At 50.3% G+C, this 20,285-nt stretch overlaps 1 protein-coding gene across 3 annotated transcripts in view; it reads left to right on the forward strand.

Moving 5' to 3' along the window:
* KIF26B (kinesin family member 26B) overlaps positions 1 to 20,285 on the forward strand; it is a 517,449-nt gene that overhangs the window by 166,319 nt on the left and 330,845 nt on the right. The window contains exon 1 of one of the 3 annotated variants that reach the window (XM_008268162.4): positions 12,095 to 12,333. The exons of the other annotated variants lie outside the window; for them this stretch is intronic. The gene's annotated coding sequence lies outside the window, so the exon portion shown is untranslated. Of the gene's footprint in view, positions 1 to 12,094; positions 12,334 to 20,285 lie in introns of those variants that run through there. 3 annotated transcript variants of the gene reach the window in all.

Raw genomic sequence — 20,285 nt, forward strand, 5'->3', positions numbered from 1 at the left:
TCTGTTGAGACTGAGAAAGCTGAGGCTTAGATAGAGAAAACAGCTGGCCCAACAGGACATAGAGCCAGGACTTTCTTCTTTCTATCTGAGATGGTGCTGACTTTAGCTGTGCTGGGCCAGTGCTTGAAGAGAGAGACCTGGGCAAGAGAGACCATGGCATTTGATTCCCACACAAATTAGTATTTCCTTGGAACTCACCTACACTCCTGGAAATGGTCAGAGCCCACATGGGCACCATGACTGTAAGTCAAGATCTCATGGCCATTTTGCTCTAAACCCTCAAGTAGAACATCTCAAACACAGATCTTCCCAGAGACAAATCAGCACACAATGTTTGTTTTTCTGTCTTGCTTTTTTAGTGTTTGAAGAATATGAATACTAGCATTGGTTAATGGAAGAGACTACATTCTAAAGTCAGGATTATACAGCTGGTGCCCATTTGCTTGGAATATTTCATTATTATTTAATTATTGTGTTTACTGTTTGGATGATTGTTTCTTATAATTACTGGAGATGCCCAGAGTGACAAAAACATGGGGGATCATAAACATCTAAAAAACTTAAAAAAATATTCATTTATTTTGAAAGAATTAACAGAGAAAGATATACACACACACAAACACACACACACATAGATCTTCTACCCACTGGTTCAGTCTCCAGATGGCCACAACGGCCAGGGTTGGGCCAGGCCAAAGCTAGGAACCAGGAGCTTCGTGGGTGGCAGGGACCCAAACCCTTGGGCCATCTTCTGCTTTTTCCATGCCGTCATCTGGGAGCTGGATCAGAAGTGGAGCAGCTGGGATGTAAACCGGCTCCCATATGGGATGCCAGCATTGCAGGTGGTGGTTTTACCCGCTATGCCACAACACTGACCCATAACTGCTTTGACTATTAACAAAGGTAGAATATCTCACATCAAGATAAGCAAGGATCAGATAACCAAGATCAGTGATGGCTAATGCTCGTGCTGACGTAATAAATATGGATGTTTTTAACCTTGTCAGTTAGGTGGCAGCATAGTCAAGTAGAAAAGAGCTCAATTTGTTCCTAAGTCTCTTATTGATATTGTATTTAGGTGACCCTGGAAAAGTCCCTTGATTTCTCTTGGCCTGCCTTGCCGTGTCTGTAAGATGCAGGTTGTTAATCATGATATTTGGCTTTGGCTTTACACATTCCGACAGTTTCATGTTGTCAGTGTCAGTTGTCAGTGTTGTCACTGTTAGCATTTGTCTAGTGTGGCTTACATGTGTTAACATCTTCTCTGGTATTCTGTTACTGCTCATTCCATATGTGGATGTACAGATGTGTATGCATGTATGTGCGTGGAGATAGGTGAGTGGACATGCACACATATACACACACATCCACGTGTTTTGTGCTTTATAGTTTTACAAAGCTCTTTTACAGGCATTACCTCATTTGATCCTAGCCGTCTGTCCAAAGGGGGATTTTCTTGCATTTATTATGTAAATGTGGTTGAGAGAGGTTATAGTTATGGTTCCCGAGACATTATATAATTACCAAGTTTCTGAAATGTGGAAAAAGAACTGCATCATAGGCAAAGGTCACAATTTCAAGTGCTTCTGTCACCAGACTGTGGAGAAGTTTGCAAGAGTTGCAGGAAATTCCGTGACCCCAAACCAAGGTCAGCTTTTTGAGAAAGGTCTCTGATGCCGGGAAGACTGCGCAGTGTCTTCTACTGAGCCGCACATGTGTGCACTGGGTTGGATTTCTGGGGAAGGTTCTGCTTAGGACAGTGCTGTTTGGTCATGCTGGAGATGCTACTTCAACTTGTTAGTTAACAGGGGCTCTAAAAGTCCCTGTTGTCAAAGGTACCACCTGTTGTTGTAGTTGTTAAGTTGTATATTACGTTGTTCACTTATTTATTCATTCGTTCACTCAAAAGCTTTTACCAAACTCCAGCCGTGTACCTTAAGGCGGGTCCAGGGCTAATAGAATAGAGGGGGAAGGAGACAGTGGAGTCGGTGTGGGTTCTGCAAGGGCCAGGCTGAGCAGGAAGTACAGGTGTGGAGCCGGGGACACTCTCCCCATGGTGGCCAGCACTGCCAGGAGAAAGTAGAGTCAATATGTTCTTTAGGTCATCTGATCTCCTAGGCGTTTAGGGATACTTAAAAAAAAAACTTTGTGAAACTAAAAGTTTCTTTTAGTGCAAACATCTTTCTGACTTCTTTGCATAGTTTTTTCATGTGACACCTACCCTGAACTTTTTGAAGAGCCCCAGGGGACTCCCCTTCTAGTGGAACTTTAGAGAATGCCACCTGGGGCAGGAAAGAGAATGCTCTTGGTGGAAGCGATACATGGCATTGGTGTTTCATATGAAACTCACCACACCACAAGGGTCATCATGGATGATGCCTCCATGAGGGCGGGGGTTCTCTGAGCAGAGAGAAGCTCTCTGTGTTGCAGGAGCACATGAAGCTCTGGGTTGGGATTCATTCTTTTTCTCCTTTATGGCTTCTCCTTAGCTTAGAGCCCAGGTCACTGGTCGTCTCCCTTTCCTTAAGATCCCCTTCTTTCCAGGCACTGTGCTGCCTTTGAGGTGTGCGGGCTCCTGAGATACCTGCCCCAGGAGCAGTCCTGCAAGTGCTGCGGATTCTTGCAGGCACAAGAAGACAGTTGAGGATACCAGGTTCCTGAGAGAGATTGATTGATATCCACTGCACACCTCCTCACAAGCAGGCCCAGGGTGGAACGAATCATTTTCTCACCTGTGTACCCGTGACACTTGCTATATACATTAAGTTAAAATGTGTGAAATTGCTGGGGTCTACCATTTTGACTTGAGAATAATGGTAGTTTTATGTAATTCAATCTACTATATATGGTAGACTCTTCATTGTGTCTGTGCACAATAGAATGGGACTTTTTTTTTTAAAAAGATTTATTTATTTATTTATTGGAAAGGCAGAGTGACAGAAAGAAAGAGAGAGAGAGAGAGAGAGAGAGAGAGAGGCCTTCCATCTGCTAGTTTACTCCCCAAATGGCCACAACAGCTAGGTCTTGGCCAGGCCAAGGCCAGGAACCAGGAACTCCATCTGGGTATCCCACATGGGCATCTCCTGTTGTCATGCTAGGTGCTCTAGAAGGAAGCTGGATCCGGAATGGAGGAACCAGGACTCAAGTCAGCTCTCCGTTAGGGGTTCCTGCCATCACAAGTGGCAGGTTAACCTGCAGTGCCATAGTGCTGGCCTCCATTTTCCTTGTTTACTTGTGCGTCCACGTCACTCAGTACAGTAACTGACATGTTATATATATACATATATATATATTTAATAAAAGCATATTACAAACAGAAAAAGGCTAATAGTTCTCCTGTATATTCTTCTGATGAAATGAAAAAAAAATGTTTGGGTGAGCCTTGCGCAGCTAAGGAAAATGACATTTCCAAAAAGGGATCATATAGGGCAAATGAATTCATCTGCAGATTTGTACACCTGTGCACTCTAAGGTATTGCCACACTGGGCCGCGGTCTTTTGAAGCATTTATGGTTTTAAAATACTTGGCATAGAGGTACTTTCTTATGACAAAACCATGGATTTTATTGGAAATCATTCCAATTCTGGGAGGAGAGTCTGGTGGAGGGAGAGTTATCAATGGACCGCCTCATTTGTTGACATGAGCTTGAAACCAAATCTATTTCATTGAATTCTGGTTTGCCCTGGGCCCAGGAATTCATAAAGGCAGGCTTAGGAATCCATTCCATCCAGCCTTCCAATTTTGGTAACATAAGCATCAATCCAGTGAAAATTTGGACAGCTTTCTCTGTGACAGGAAGACTGAGGGTGGGCTAACGCTGTGATGGAGATTTTTCCACCCAGAACCACTGTTGCAGCCTTGACCGTTAGCTCCTGCCACCCCAAGGGCCACTTGGAAATGGTAGTCTCTGTTATTGCTCCCTGGCTTGTTGCCAAATGGAGAGAAAATGAGAGAGAGGACCATGGAAATGAAAGCCGTGTCAGTGTCGCCAGCTTTTGCTCAGGGATATGTAGGAACAGAGACCACCTCTTCCCGTAGCTGGAGAGTGGCGGCGTCGCAGTACAGGTGGGAACAGGTACCGGAATCCGTGTGGGTGTGAGCTCTCTTGCGGTCCGGCGTGCTCTGGTTTTTGGTGCACACTTTGCGCTGTGGCAGTAAATCTAGTGGATGTTTTTGCAAATGTGAACGAAAATCCATGAAGCAGCAACAGTTTATCTCCCAACTCAGTTTTATTGTCACAAAGGTGCTTTGTTTAGAAAGAAAACAAGCTGTTAGAATATTCCAGCCGAAATATCGTTAGCATGATTTAGTAGGTGGGTTACGTGGGGCTCCTTGTTGAAGAAACGGCAGCGCTGAACAGTGGGGAGTGTGTTCAGCGTCTCCAGAATCCGCTTCTCCCCACCCAGGTAGTCACCGGCTCCTCAGCCCAGAGGCTCAAATTCCAACGGCCGCTGTTGGACTCACTCCAGAGCAGCCAGCCGCAGGTTCTGGGCCCATTTGCTTTTTCAATTTCTGTGGCCTCACAGTGCTCAGAAATGCTGGCTTTCACCAAGAGGCCAAGAAAAGGCCGAACGCGTGCCAAGGCTTTGGTTGTGGCCTTGGCACAAGGGGCAGCAGCTGGTGCGGGCAGGGAGCAGCAGCCGCCAGGCCCACGCTCCGCGCAGACACCTGTCCAGCACCAGCAGGTTGGTTTCTACAGCTCCAGCAGGCGTTTCTCTGTCCCTGTGACTTCCACTCATGATCTGAAAAATCTGTGGGTTTATCCATGATTGGGAAATGTCCCAGGACCAGGAGGGGACTTTGAAATTGTCCTCTTTCTGGCCAGATTCCAGTCCGGTTCCTCCTTTTTGGACATCAAGGTTCAGGCCCCCAGGCCCGGTGTGCAATGCAAGTCCTTCTTGCCTTCCCTTTCACCTTCCTGCCACTCCTTAGACTTGCGGGAAGAAGTGAAACAACATGATTATGGTCCCAGTGATGTTGGGAGCAGGCTCAGAGCCAAGTCTTGTGAGATACCTTCAACCTTACACGGCTGGGGAACCTCCTTTAAGAAGAGCCCACGGGACCATGTGCATGCACTGCCGGGGCCCTGCCAGGGCCTTTGGAAGGGACCCCGGCATGGGAGGGGCCCTGGAGCTTGAGCCGCCTTTAGCCTGAGGGTGATTTTTGTCTCTGGCTGGGACCCTTAACCTTGCGTCATTTCCCCTACTGCTGCTCTGAGTCAGATGAAACAGATTTGAGGGTTTGACTGAAAAGCAGCTGCTCAGGCAGCCCTTGTATGTGCGCTGGGTTGTTCTCTCCAACCAGAGCATGCAGGAGAAGTGTAAGCGAGCCTTGGTTGCTGCCCTGGGTCCTTGCACGGGTTGTTGTTGCCCGTCCCCCACCCCCCCACCCCCCTGCAGGTGGTCTCTCCCCTCCCCAGCCCCGGCCGTGGAGCTCCGAGGCATCCCTGGAAGTCAGCGTCTGCCCGAGCATGCAGCACGGGTCCCTCATCTGAGACCCGTGACCCCGACTGCCCTGTCCCCGTGTGTAGGAGAGGCCTCGCTGTTTCCCCAACTACTACAACTCCCAGGCCTTACGCGTGTCCTGTATGCCAGGCTCTTCCCAGTTCTGCCTCTTGGGACCTCCCAGGGGTCTGTGGCCCCAGGGGAATGGGGAACCACCGTGGTGTGGCGCTGTCGAGAGATCTAGCCTCTGACATCTTCCCTTCTAAGGGCCTTGAAAACGATGACGTGGTTTTAGCCATTGCTTTCCTATCACCTGTGTTTTCTGGTCCCTTAAGACATCAGACCGATGAAAACAATGAGCATGTGTATTTTCATGAAGGCACTGTTTTTGTTGGCACAGTAGGGCCTGTCAGACCTCAGGGACTGCTGACTTCCAGAGTGCAGTACTGGTCTAGCCTGGGATGAAAGGAATGGCTCTATCCTGGACATGCCGGTGAGCACTTAGCCAGGTTGAAAGGAAGAGTGACAGTGAGGGGCCTATCTGGCTCCTGTCAGGGCCCATCAGGAGAGTGACAGGTGAGGGCAGACAGGGGGTCCCTGCCTGAAGCAGCGGCTATGTTGGCAGGGCTATATTTAGCCGAGGAAGGTGAAGGGGAGGGACTCAGACTGGGGGACAGGGGACCTGGGTCTGCTTACTGTTTTGACACTCACAGCATGTCATTATGGGGGAGTCAGTTACTCTGAGTATCAGCCTTCATTGTTATTGTTAGAGTAAGGGATTAGGCCAGGGCCAAGGGTTCCGGGTAGCTCTCAGTCTATCTGTTGGTTTCTCTTTATTGCTACTCACCAACATGTATCTCTAACAGAAGCCAAGTGATTTTACTTTGCCAGACTTTCTCTCTTGGGTACCTGTTAGTACTTTTCTGGGAATGCCTGGATATAAGCTGTGAGCATCACCTTCTTGCATCCGTGCTGTACTTGCGGCACGGTTTGCACAGTTCCTGCAGAGGTCTGTGACGCCCACCCGACACTAGGCAAAGGCCAGGGGCTGTGGTGATGTTCCAAGCTGGTTCATGGAAGCCCAGTGGCCATGAGCTTGAAAGGGCACACGCCACTCGGCTGGCACCGTGACTGCTCTCCTGTGGGTCCACTTTTTCATGGCAGGGCTGGGTACCAGGGTTTTGGACAGGTCTGGTGGTCTCTTGGCGGAACTTGTGGAGACAGGCGAGAGAGTGGTGACGCAGAATCAGCCAGAAATTTCACTCCTCTTTGTCTGAGAGCTGTGTGCCTGCTGCAGCTCTTTACGGCCATGCACATTCGGTGATGCATTGTGTGTTCTCATTAATCTGTTATCACCTATTAGAGAGTAATTTTCTCTAATTTTCTGTCATTTTGTAGTTCTGTGCAAAAGGCACTAAACTGTGGATTCAAACGAGGGCATCTTGGAGACACCAACTGAACTCACAGGCTCCCAGATCAGCAGTGTGTTTGGAAGGCTTTGGCCATGTCTGCCACTTCCCCCTTTCTTGGAAGCAGGGGACGGGTAGGAGGTGGTCGCTGGTCACCACAGGACATTTCCAATTCTGGGTTTCTCCATGAGGACTGATTTTTTTTCATTGACTTGGGCTCCTCTCTAACTCCATTCTTGCCAGGCCTCAGGGAAGTGTCTGCTTTTCAGGACTGTCAGCCCTGCCACCTGCCACTCGCACAAGTCCGAGGGACGCAGTCGTCACCGGGGCTGTGAAGGAGAAGGGCAAAGTCGATTTACACAGGGGGCCTGTTATTCCTCCCAGGGTCCCAGGGCTCCACACTCATGTCCACCACATCCGATGAGGCCCCGGGTTGAGCTGCACCTGGGGAGGGGCTGGTGGTCCAGCTCAGACCCTGGCCGCCTGGTAAGACAACGGTCCTGTCCCCTCCCCTCCTTTCCACATCCTGCCCTGGCCGCCGCCAGGCTCCCAGCTGCCCCTGTCCTGTGCACCCTGCGGGTTTGTGAGTTCATACTGTAGTAGATTCTCACTGAATAACTTCAGTAAGCAGTGGAGTGATACGTGTGCAATCAATCAGCTCCAAGAATGGAGTTTGAAATTAGGAGCCTGAGTTTTCTGAGCAGACAGACTCCATTCTTTTTTTTTTTTTTTTTTTTTTGACAGGCAGAGTGGACAGTGAGAGAGAGAGACAGAGAGAAAGGTCTTCCTTTGCCGTTGGTTCACCCTCCAATGGCCACCGCGGCCAGCGCGCTGTGGCCGGCGCACCGCGCTGATCCGAAGCCAGGAGCCAGGTGCTTCTCCTGGTCTCCCATGGGGTGCAGGGCCCAAGGACTTGGGCCATCCTCCACTGCACTCCCTGGCCACAGCAGAGAGCTGACCTGGAAGAGGGGCAACCGGGACAGAATCTGGAGCCCCGACCGGGACTAGAACCTGGTGTGCCAGCACCGCAAGGCGGAGGATTAACCTAGTGAGCCACGGCGCCAGCCTAGACTCCATTCTATGGTTCCAAGGCTGTCCCCTCTGAGAGTCCAGGCTGGTCCCTGGAGCTGTCATCTCATCACAGGCGCCTGACCAGTGGGCTGGGTGGTGAGTGGCAGGCAGCACACGGTACCTGGGAGGCTGCTCAGCGGGCATGGCTGGCCTTGTGCCGGGGGTGTGAAGAGAGTGGGATCTCGGTCTTAATTACACTCTAACTGACCAAAGGCCCACCGAGCAATGAGGTGGGGGTACCCTGGGTAAGGGGCAGGGCCTGGAGATTGCGGAGAAGCAGGCTGGGAAATGCAGCCCCGGGTGCCTGCTGAAATACTGATGCCCGGGAGGGAGGCTGCAGGGCAGGAGCACAGAAGGGATTCCGGCTTGGGGGGGGGGGCACTTTGTGGGAAGGGCCTGGGCACCCTGGGGTGGCAGGGGACAGCCTGGGGTCAGGGACAAAGGGCTGGGGTCCTGCTCTTATCTGAGAAGTACCAAGAGTTCCTGGGAATGGCTGGGCCCAGTTCTGGGTCCAAACAAGTGAGTTTCAGAGACTCTGACTTGGCCGTGCTGAGAGTGGCAGGGCCCTCGGCCTCCTGCTCATGCTGAAAGACCAGACAGGTTCCCGGGTGCTCATGGGAAGCTCACTGGCAGCTGAGACTTTTAACAGAAACTGCAGATGGGTGAAACCCAGTGAGGGAAATGCCAGGTAGCTGCGTCGGCCCACCCATTGCATCCACCCCACAGGAGGTGCCCCACCTGAGTGATGCCTTGTCAGGGTTTATGGGAGCCTGGGGCTGCCCCAGCTGGGTGGCTGCAGAGGAAAGACTTGAGTTTTCCATGGACCGCTGGTTGGCTGTGAGGTTGTAGGTGGAAAATTGCCATAGATAGATATTCCTTGTATACTATTGTTGCACCACGCACAGTCATCAAATAACGCCTGCTGTGTTAGGATACACTTTTTGCATATGTAGGGGATGTGAGGACTTTTTAAAAGGATGTTTGTGTTTGACCAAGGTGCCCATTAAGAAAAATGCAGTAAGTGTGGTATTGGGATCTGGATGAAGCCACTGCTAAATCTGCTCCTAAGGACGTTGTATCTGTCGGCCCTTCCTTGAGTGGCTGTAAGGTCATGCACACACATGACCACAGCTGACCCAGCCCCTCGCCGTCTCCCAAGAGCTGAACCCAGGGTTCTCACTGGTGGTGAGGATCTGCTCCCCAAACCCGGGGCTGCAGGTTGAAAGAGGTCCTTCCTGTAGCTTTTGGAGGTCAGAGGCACACACTTTTCATTTCAATTTTTTCAGAGCAGATTCTTTCTGAAAGGCACTTTGCACTGATCTTAGCCCTCCCGTCCAAAGCCATAGGACAGCCAGTGGAATGGTGGCCGGCAGGCGCTGAGGATGGAGTGTACAGCGTGGTAGGTGCAGGACTGCCGTCTGAGGCGATGGAAAGGCCAAGATGGCGGCTGCTGCTGCTGGCCACTTAGCACTGTGAGTGTGATGCCCCTGACCTGTGCGCTTCCAACTGGGGGGTGGTATGGTGCGTGCACTCACACACTCACACACACGCACACGCACACAGGGCTGGAATTTTCCGTCCTTAGCTCCTTGACCTCTCCAGAGATCCCACTTTTATGTCTCGATGAGTGGGGGTTGGTGGAGAATTTATTTGGGGCTCCGAGGGAAGCAGAGAAGCCCCATGGTCTCCTGTTACCCTTATAGTGAGGAGCAGGAAGCCCCCCGTGTGTGGGAGCCACCACCAGGCTCTCACCCTTGTCAATTCGCAGAGGAAGCATGGAGAACTTTAGCGCCGTGCGTTCTACAAAGCAGCTTCAGAGTCTGCCCTGACACAGCTCACGCAATGGCACAGCTGTCTCCTAGCTTCCTTTGTGGATTGCAGATTCCTGGTGCCCAGGAGTGCTAAGAAATGTAGGTAGGAAGCCATAGCTGTTCAGTCCATGAAGCCTGCTTGATTAATGGTGTGGTAAGTGGCCTTCCTCCCTTTTTTCTTCAACACGATGCAACCTGGATCCTCATGGCCCTCAAAGCAGATGCCCTGTGCAGAGAGAGGAATGCCTGCCAGGCGGTCCCTGCACATACAGCACAGAGGTGAGAGCCCACTGGGTGCATGGCGTGGCCACTGAGGCAAGCAGTGTTGCGGGAGCCCGCAGTGGAGCGACCTCAGGCTTGGGTTAGGCCGAGGCTCCCTGGGTGATCAGATGGTTGTCGTTTCGAGAGGAACAGGGATGCCGCCATCTGGGCCAAGGCACAGAACAACCAAGGATGTGGGACAAGTTCACTTGTGTGTGTCTGTGTTGAGGTAGAAAGGTGGCTGGCTGATCCCTTTCCTGCCCCTCTCAAAGGCTCACGGCTAGACCCCTGTAACCACCAGCAGGTTAACAAGATGCTTTTGCATCGGAGCCTTTGGTGACGTGGAGCCTTCAGACTGAAGAGCCAAAGACCCAGCTGCGCTGTGCAGTCTTAAGTGGAGGGCGATGAAGCGTGGATGGCTGTGTGGCTCTGTGGCTGCACGGAAAGGGCATGGTTTAGTGGCGATAGACTGATGGCAGGACCCTGAGGGGCTACGGGGGGCTTGATGTCCTGCCTTCAAACGAGGCAGGCTGAGGTGCTGATTTCTTTGTGACTGGTCCTTACATAGACAGGTAGGGGAACACTGATGTCATCGTTCAGGATTTTTTTCCCTGGCTTTAGGGGAAAAGGGCTTGTGCTTGGCGAGACGCCCCTGCAGGGAGGGGAATTCTCGTTTTTTTTGGCTTGCCTAGAGGGGGAACAAGGGGCAAGGACAGAAGGGCAGGAGAAGGTCAGAGAGAAGCTTGCTTCTGAAGCCTTCATTTTGGGGTGTTTTTATGCGAGGCCCCCAGTCTGCTGGTCTGCTGTCTGCTGGGTCCTCCCCACAGTTCCTCTCGTGCCAGCCTGGCGCCCTATAAAGTGGATGCTGCTGCCGTTCCACCTTACATATGGAGGGGGACCCCACAGAGCACAGAGGGTGCGCACCAGGTCCATACGGGGGTTAGGTGTTGGAGCTGGGACTTGAACCGAGAGCTCTTGTCCCTGAATAAGGAAAGAATCGAGCTGATCAGGATTCCTGGCATGTTCTGTGCCGTCTGTGATCTCTGGTAACCTTAAGGAGGCAGGAGCTCGGCTAGAGCAGTTGGCCTGCAGCCAGGGGAGGAGCTCTGTCCTGCTTTTGCCCTGACGGCTTGCAGGACTGCAGATCATCCCTGCGATGATGGCTGGATCGTGCTGCCCGCCGGCCACCTCTGCTAGGTAGGTAGGAAGCCATCGCGGGGGAGTCCCCACCCAGGGCAAGGCGTGTGTGAACTCCGCGGTGCCCGCGCTCCATCCATTCCCAGGGCTGCCGCTTCCTCGTCACAGCTTTGCCACGTCTTCCCCCAGCCTGGCATCCCAGACTCCTGCAGCTGGTTTACCTGTTGCCTTGTGTCCTGCTATGGACACAAACATGCACGCATACACATCTAGTGTAATCTGTTTTTAGCCTGAAGCATTGGTGTCTCTGGATCAGGGGAATGAGGAAGCTTGGGAAGTGAGTTAGAACTGGAATTTCCTGCCCACAGTTTCCCGGAGGGAAGGGAGACTCCCACAGAGATGCCCCACCTTGTGCAGCTCCTGGGCTTTCTGCTGCTCCTGAGAATAAGCACCGTCCACTGTTCCCCGGAAGGACAGAGGGGAAGGAGCTGAGGAGCACTGTGCAGGGAGCAGAAGGATGTGCGGTGTGCAGGGACAAGTGTGAGCGCGTGCCACACAGCTGCTCTCGTGCAGCTGTCAAGTGGTTGATCTGGCCACTCGGTGTGGGTCTGAGTGACCCTGCTGCGTTCTGGGGAGGGCGGTGGTTGTGCCTTTCTTTGCTAACGTGGACTCATGGATGCAGGGGTGGGTGGGGAAATGCTTTCTGTAGCAGTGGCTTTGCTTCCTGTGGGTGCACAGTGAGCTCCGGTTCTTGGGGGAGCTCCTGCAGGGTGCTTGGGGTTTACTCCTTTCCTGTTCTTTGTTTCCTAGTCACCATCTGGATCGAAATGCTTTTTGGCTTCACCTACCTGCATGCTGCTCGTGTCCTACGAATGCTTTTCTTTCCCAGAAGAGCTCAGGGACTGCAAATTCAGCATCATTAAACCGGAGAGATTGGCACTTTGCTAATTAGTCCATTTTAAGTGAAACTAAAGCCTGGGCTAGGATTTTTGGTTGACCTCCCAGATCACAGGAAGTTACTGCCTCATTAACAGGCGAATGGGCAGTTTAACCGAGGCAAGGACAGGATGGCCACTTGGAATCCTGGGTAGTCTGCGGAGGCTCGTGTCTTTCAGCTGCTTTGTGACTTCCTTTTGCTTCCATGGAGAGAAAGGAGGAAGGAAAGAGATGCCAAGAGGAAATTGGAGTGAGTTGATCAGGTAAAAGTAACTCTGTGTGTGTGTGTGTGTGTGTGTGTGTGTGTGTGTGTGTGTGTTGGGGGGAGAGGTTTTAGAAGGTTTTAGAAGTTTTGTAACTGAAGATGGTTACAAGACCTGGTGACCTACAAATACTCTGAAAGTCTGTGTGGGCGTGCAGGCACACTGACTTGTACTTGAGCTTTCTCAGGAGCTGTGTGTGTTACGTTGACTTATATCCATTTCTACCTGGGGACAAAGATCATTGGTAGGTTTAATTATCCAACTTCTGATATAAGTAAGCTCCTTGATGGCTGCGTGCGCACGTGTGTGTGTGTGTGTGTGTGTGTTTGGGTTTTCTAATATTCAGTCCACTAACATATTCCAAGTACTGAGAACAGTGGCTGGCACATATCTGTAAAACTAAGTATTTACTGTACAAATACAAATGTTAAACTGTGGTGTGTGTGTGTGTGTGTGTGTGTGTGTGGGTATGGGTGAGATCCGTTGAACAAACTCAAGCATGCACAGTAAGTGAAGAATGAGAACTTGGCCCAGAAGGCTGTGGGGTAGTCGTAGAAGGTGACAGAGCTCATGCCCAAGTTTCTTCACTCCTACCAGACTGCTCGCCCCTCCTAGCCAGGTCAGCCTTGGCAACTGCTCTTGGCCTGGAGCAGATCAGAAGTGACAGATTAAAGATAGAGACAATCACAAAGACAAAGCCAACAAAGTGACAGCTGACAGCTTGACAGGAGGAGCGAAGATGGAAAGCTGACACAAATCCTCTAAAGACAGCCGTTGGGATCCTTGGCTATGGGCAGACAGCCTTTGGCTCTTTCTCTCCTTTGGAAATTATGTCTCGTGAGCTGTATGAAGTTAATTAAGGTTCAGAGCGGACACTGGAGTCATCGGAAGCTTATGTTCATCTCATGACTAAGGAAGATGATGAGGTTGCCTCTAATTCTGTAGGAGGCTTTCGTCACAAGGGTCTAAATAATTGTTTCTTGATGAATATGTGTTTGCATTATATACAGCCAGGAGGCACAAGGTTATGGCATGCAGGCTGATTGTTTTTATAAATAAAGTTTTATTGGAATCAGCCCTGCCCATTCACATGTGTATCACCTCTAGCAATGTTACTCTCTCTCTCTCTCTCAGCAGAGTTGCGTAGCTGCAAGTGACCTGCAAAGCCAACAAATATTTATGTGTGTGCCTTTATGGTCCGAAATCAGATGTTGGGTTCTTCTTGGGTGCTGGTTCCTGCTCACGGTGTGTCTGATTCATCCGCGTGCAGTAGCATGCAATCCAGGAACCTGAGTGTGCGCACACACATTTCTGTGTGACAGTTAAGTGATCAGAGGTGGAGCACTGGATTTCCTTTACTTCTCACACAGGGACGTAGTGAACAGTTGGGGGTGAACATTTCCACCATCTTCTTTCAAGTACCCAAATGATACACCCCTCATTTCCTAAGCAGGTTGATGGGCAGGGAGGGCCACTGGTCAGGGTGGAGAACAGAGGGCAGCACTGAGCTCTGAGCTTTCCAGAACTTGATGCCTTGGGCACCATCCACCTGCCCCTTGCAGGACTCACCTGGTATTTTACCATGAAAGTGGCGATTTTTTTTTTCACTTGGGTTCTGGATTTTCAAATTCTCAGACTATGAACTCAGTTAAAAGTAACCCTTTGTTTCCTTTTGCACAGTGAATGAGAATCTGTGCTTGGAAGACAGCATCAGATGACTTGCTGGGAAACACCCCACCCTGTTGCTCTTTGACCATAGCCATTTAATTCTGGGCTCTTTTTGTTGGTGATGATCTAAACATGGATGGTGTGTGCATTCATAGTAGAATGCATGCAGACTCTAAGATTTTTCACACCTTTGACCGAGTGAGTACCTCTTGCCTTCAGTGGGTTTTAGTTTCAAGACCAGCAGCTTTGCACCAAATGAAAAATGTATCTGGGATCCTCCAGATGCATTTGTGTATCCCAGGGCCCAGAGAAAAAAGTGCAGAGACAGCCTTCAGTGCCTTCCTGTGAGTTTGCTTCTGAAACAAACATGTTGGGCCACAATGAAGGGTGTGGACGATGCGGATCCAGGCGGGAGAGGACAGCACGGACGCCAGGAGAAACGGGACCTGAGCCACAGGGCACCCCTCGGTGCCTCCACGTTAGCATTGGCTTCCTCCCTGTCTCCCGCAGTTGACACTCTTTTATTTTGCTTTCTTTTCCCTCCTCACTTGGTGCTGGAGAGGCAGGAGCCTTCTCCTTAAAGTAGGATTTGGAGAGGAGTGCAAGAGGGGGATTTAGGTTAATGTTTATTTTGGAAAGAAACAACTGGAAATCGGAAGGTTCTTCAGAAAGTATGATGAAAGGATGTTGATTCTGGTGCTGAAGCATTTGAAATCCATGCGTAGTTATTCCATAATTTGCATTTTCCACTAACGTTTTGAAGGCTCCTCCTACACAGGAGTATTTCAGGGGTCTGCCCTTGCTGTGAGTTTGTGTACGGCTGAATTTGAAAAGTAACTGGTGGCCGGCGCCGCGGCTCAATAGGCTAATTAATCCTCCACCTGTGGCGCTGGCACCCCGGGTTCTAGTCCCGGTCGGGGCGCCGGATTCTGTCCCGGTTGCTCCTCTTCCAGGCCAGCTCTCTGCTGTGGTCAGGGAGTGCAGTGGAGGATGGCCCAAGTGCTTGGGCCCTGCAACCGCATGGGAGACCAGGAGAAACACCTGGCTTCAAGCTTTGGATCAGCGCGGTGCGCTGACCGCAGCGGCCATTGGAGGGTGAACCAATGGAAAAAAGGAAGACCTTTCTCTCTGTCTCTCTCTCTCACTGTCCACTCTGCCTGTCAAAAAAAAAAAAAAAAAAAAAAAAAAAAAAAAAAAAAAAAAGAGAAGTAACTGGTATTTTGAGTGTCACAGTTAGGGGGGTATGAAACAGTGGAATAACACATTCTGTATGGTATCATTTGAGATTTAAGATTGTAGCAAGACTTTAAAGTACTAAAAACCTTGTTCCTGAGAAATTACTTCTGTTTGTCCTCTGCTGTGCCACGATAATTATTGTACCATACACACAAAAGTCTGTGTCCAAACCAGCATCCGGAAGACTGGTACGAGCATGAACATACAATTTTCATAAAGTTCTCGCTAAATTGTTAAACTTTCGATGATTTGCTTTCGGCAGTAGGCTGTAGGTAGGATAGAAGTCATCTTTGTAATTGACATATAAACGCACATTCTTTTCTCGTAATTGATAACGACTTCATTCCTGCCAGCCACAAGACTCAGCTTATTAATTTTGTCACTGCTTGACATTTTTGACAGGCCAGGAAACCTTCAGTAAAATAGATGTATTTGGGCATGAGATGTTGACTTCTTATTCATGAAATGGCAGCCTTCCACCTGTAAAGAATTGGCAAAGGTGTGGTTTTGATTTATGTGGTGAAAACCAGAAAACAAACAAGAAAACCTTTGTCCTACTGTCACCCCTGATGGAGGTCACAGTGTTAAAAAAATAAATTAAAAAATAAAATCGGAATGCATGGCGCACAGCCAGTGCTCTGCAGCAGCGGGGCCTGGAAGGCCAGGGTTTTCTTGGTGGAACCTCCAGGCAGTCTGGGGGTGTAGGTGGGGCTGTCAGCCTGTCCTGCTTTCACTGGGATGACTGGGATCGGCCCCCCGTCTTTCTTTCACAGAGCTTCTGGGTAAGATTTTGTTTGAGAGTGCTATGCCCCTTTAAAAGCAGTTCATAACCGTGCCTTGCTAGTAAGAGTGCTGCCATGGAGCTGCCTTGGGCTGGAATAGGGTGGTTACTGTGGCTACGCGGATGGTCCTGGGGTGTGTTCCACGTTGGCAAGTTCCAGCGTCCGTTGCCACGCTCCTGGGTTCCAGCATCTCTTGGACGTGTCCCGGGTTTTCTGCTGGCACACCGGCCCTCCCCTAGGCAGTGTTCAGTTCCGCTTTGTCGGTCACACCAACGTGTGAGAGAGACTTAGCACACCGACAGGCTGCATACCACGGCCATATGTTTTTCTTCTGAGCTGTATCAGGCTAGGCATACAGTGCCCCTCTACAGTTTGACTTTTTAGCTCAAAGTTAGGTTTGTTCAGATCCATCTATGTTGATACTGGCAACAGAGAGGGGATTGTGCTCCATTCATTTCTCCCCCTGCTAGCCTGAGTTGACTTCATCCACCTTCTTCCACTCCCAGCCTCACTCCTACATGGAATTCAGCTAATTTGGGAGGCCGACTGTTCCACTGTGTCTTCCTGCATGGAGATGTGCATGTGGGTTTGTGAGAGACAGACCGACCGACAGACAGGCAGACAGAGTTATTCCCTGAGAGGGACAGAAAGCGTTTGTACGCTCTTGTTTTTCATCCCGTGTCCACTGATGTATATTTCAGTGTCATCTGTAGCCACAGGGGTACAAGCTCCTTAACTTGACTTTGTCATTTTTAAGATAAAGAGGGGGCCTAGGAACTCACCTGCCTCCAGCCACCCTGAGCTGGAGTGAAAGTGGAGCCCCAGGGCTCACTGCTGCTGGGAGCCCCATTCTTTTCCCTTCTCATAGCCTCATAGTCTCACCCCACACAGTTGGCTGGGAGATAGCAGGTTCCTTGAGGACTTTAGCTCCTGCAGAGCTGTTGCCCTGCCAGCCCTCCTGGTCCGCAGTGCTCTGATTTCGGCGTGGGTGGGGAAGATCCTTCCAGCACTTTGGCATCTCTGTCCTTCCTGTCCTTCATGTTCTTCAGTCAGCGTCAGCCACCCACTCCTAAGGCTGCACTCCAGACCTCATTGTGATAATAACGCCTGGAAAGTGGTCCTTATCACTAACTGCACCAGCTCTGTAATCTCATTTCAGTTATCCCATTTTTTTTTCAAGCCACTACCTCTTTCTTGTTCTCTCCATCTGAAACTTTTCCTCCAGAAATTCCTGTACCCCCACTAAGACCTAACTTCCATCCATCCTCGCATCTTTTCCCTGTCTCTCTTCTACTTCGCGTTTTACTTCTCTCCTTAATCTTGTTTAGAGTCCTTGATCACTCATTATATGCATTATCTTGCTTTATCCCCTTTTAACACTTAACTCCTTAACCCATCTCTCTCATCATTCCACTCAGGTTGCAAGGCTGTGATCTCGGTAAAAATCCAGTTCTCTACCTCCTTTGCACTCAAGTGCACTCAACTGAACTTGGGTGGAATAAAACACAAAACCTTGGTGATGGCCGGTGCCACGGCTTACTAGACTAGTCCTCCACCTAGTGGCGCCGGCACCCCGGGTTCTAGTCCTGGTCGGGGCGCTGGATTCTGTCCCGGTTGCCCCTCTTCCAGGCCAGCTCTCTGCTGTGGCCCGGGAAGGCAGTGGAGGATGGCCCAAGTACTTGGGCCCTGCACCCGAATGGGAAACCAGGAGAAGCACCTGGCTCCTGGCTTTGGATCAGTGCGATGCGCCGGCCACGGCGGCCATTGGAGGGTGAACCAATGGCAAAAGGAAGACCTTTCTCTCTGTCTCTCTCTCTCACTATCCACTCTGCCTGTCAAAAAAAAAAAAAAAAAAAAAAAAAAAAAAAAAACCACCTTGGTGACTATTTTTGATTTTATGACTGTTAACCTCAAGTCAGGTCTTAGTTCTGACTGGCAGCCGTATTGAATACTCTGCTCTGCTGACCAACTGTTTTCATCTTCTGCTCACTTCCAAACTCCTGATGCCGTGTTTTAGTCCATTTTTCATTACTATAATGAAATACCTGAGGCAGACTACTTTATAATGAAAGGAGGTTCAAGTCGAGGGGCCCCATCTGGTGATGCTGTTCTTGCTGGCGGAGCCTTTGGGGTGACTTAGAGCATTGCATGAGACAGGGAGTGCTTGTGTAAGTGGGTGTGTCTGGTCTCTCTCCTGTAAAACCACAAAGATTTAATCATGCAGGCTGTACCCTAGTGACCTTATCTAATCCTAATTATGTCCTAAAGACCCCACCTCTAAATACCATATTTGGGTTGAGCTTCTACCCTTCTCCTGCCTCATTTAATTTTGACACGTGATTACTTAAGGGACACTCAAACCACATCCAAGCCACAGTGCAGCTCCTTCTCTGTCTTCACCCTGGCTGAATATTCATGGGTTCCTACTCCATGCCCACTACCTGTGTCTGTCCTTACACTCCAACCCTCCCCTGATTCTGTCGATCAAGTGCTCACCATGTAAAGCCGGTCCTTCCACTGGTTCAGTACACACCGCCTGCTCTTGCTGGTTCAAGAACCTTCATGGCGGTTTGCCCCTCCTCTGTATCATCATTTCTTCCTTATTGAATTAAAAACTGTCGTAAGAATTAAATAATATTATAACTCCCAACTTAAAAAATGTGAAAGCTCCGTTGACCTCATATTCTCTACTTTGTTTTTTGAAGATTTATTTTATTTATTTGAAAGGCAGAGTTACAGAAAGAGAGATCTCCCATTTGCTGGTTCACTCCCCAAATGGCCACAAATGGCCAGGCCTGGGCCAGGTGCCAGGAGCTTCATTCGGGTCTTCCATGTAGGTTCAGGGGCCCAAATACTTGGACTATCTTCTGCTGCTTTCCCAGGCACATTAGCAGGGAGCTGGATCAGAAGTGGAGCAGCCGGGACTCTAACTGGCGCCCAAATGGGATATCGGCACTGCAGATGGCACCTAACCCTTTATGCCACAATGCCGGCCCCTCCACTAACTTTTGTGCTATTTATTGGATTATCTTTGCAGAAAATTTATTTTAAAAGAATTGTTAATATTCTCTTTCTCCTGTTTCTCACCTTCACGCTCTTGAAGCTTTTCCATCTGTCTTTAGAACCTCTCCTGGTTAGTCTTTAGTTTCTACCACAAACTGGGTGAATGTCACCAGTGATATTAACACTAAAGAACAGCTGTGAGATGATAACTTTACTAATGCATTCGCTCCACAAGTGTCTGTTGACCTCCAACCACATGCCAGACCCTTACGCCCGTGAGGGGGATGCCAGTGCTGTCTCCATTTTAGGAGTGTGGAAGATGAGGAGCAGAGAGGTAAAAGGACTGGCCTTCTATCCCGTGTAGGATACGGCGATCCATTCCCAGTCACCCTGCAGGTGGCCTCTGACAGCGTCACCTGTAGACCATTCCCTCCTCCTGCACGGTTTTCTTTGCCTTGTTTCCAGAACATCGCCCTGTGGATTCCCCTCTCACTCGTTACTGTTCCTTCTCAGTGTCTTCGCTGGCTCCTGCTCATCTGCTCTCAGTACATCCTGGAGGACTCGTGCATCAGACCTGGTCTCTGCCAGCACTCAGTCCTGTGGTCTCTCCCGGTCTCGTAACTTCAGATCCTTGCCTCCCCAAATGGTGTCTCCAGCCTGAACCTCATCCCTGAGCCCTGGACTAGATGGTGTCTGTCTAAGTCCATTCAGGCTGCTGGAACATAGCACCACCACCCATGTCTTTCGCACTGACGTGGAGACTGGGCGGTCCAAGGTCCAGGGCTTGACTGAGTGTGTGTCTGCTGGGAGCCTGCGTCCTGCATCGTCGCTGGCACCTTCTCTTCCTGTCCTCCCGTGGCAGAAGGGGCGAGGGAGCTCCCTGGGGCCTCTCTTTACAAGGGCGCTACCCTCACTTGTAAGGGCTCCACCTTCGTGACTTAATCAACCTTCCTAAGGCTGCACCTCCAGCTGTCGTGTGGGGGATTTCAGCAGAGGGATTTTGGAGGGCACTCAGCGTTCATTCTATAGCACTCTCGGGCCTCCTTTCCAACCCTTTCCCTTCCTCCCTCACCCCATGCAGCCACGCTGACCTCGCTGTGCCTACTTAAGCTACGTGTTTGCTCACCCCAGGGCCTTTGTGTGCACCTGCCCCCTGGCTGGGCCGCTTCCCCATGATGGGTGCTGTGGCTCACAACCCCACTTCCTTATCAAGTGTTTCTTAATGGAGAGACCGTCTCTGCCCATCCTGTGAAAAGGCCCCTG

The sequence above is a fragment of the Oryctolagus cuniculus genome, chromosome 13 (genome assembly GCF_964237555.1).
Source record: "Oryctolagus cuniculus chromosome 13, mOryCun1.1, whole genome shotgun sequence".
In the NCBI taxonomy this organism is placed as follows: Eukaryota; Metazoa; Chordata; class Mammalia; order Lagomorpha; family Leporidae; genus Oryctolagus; species Oryctolagus cuniculus.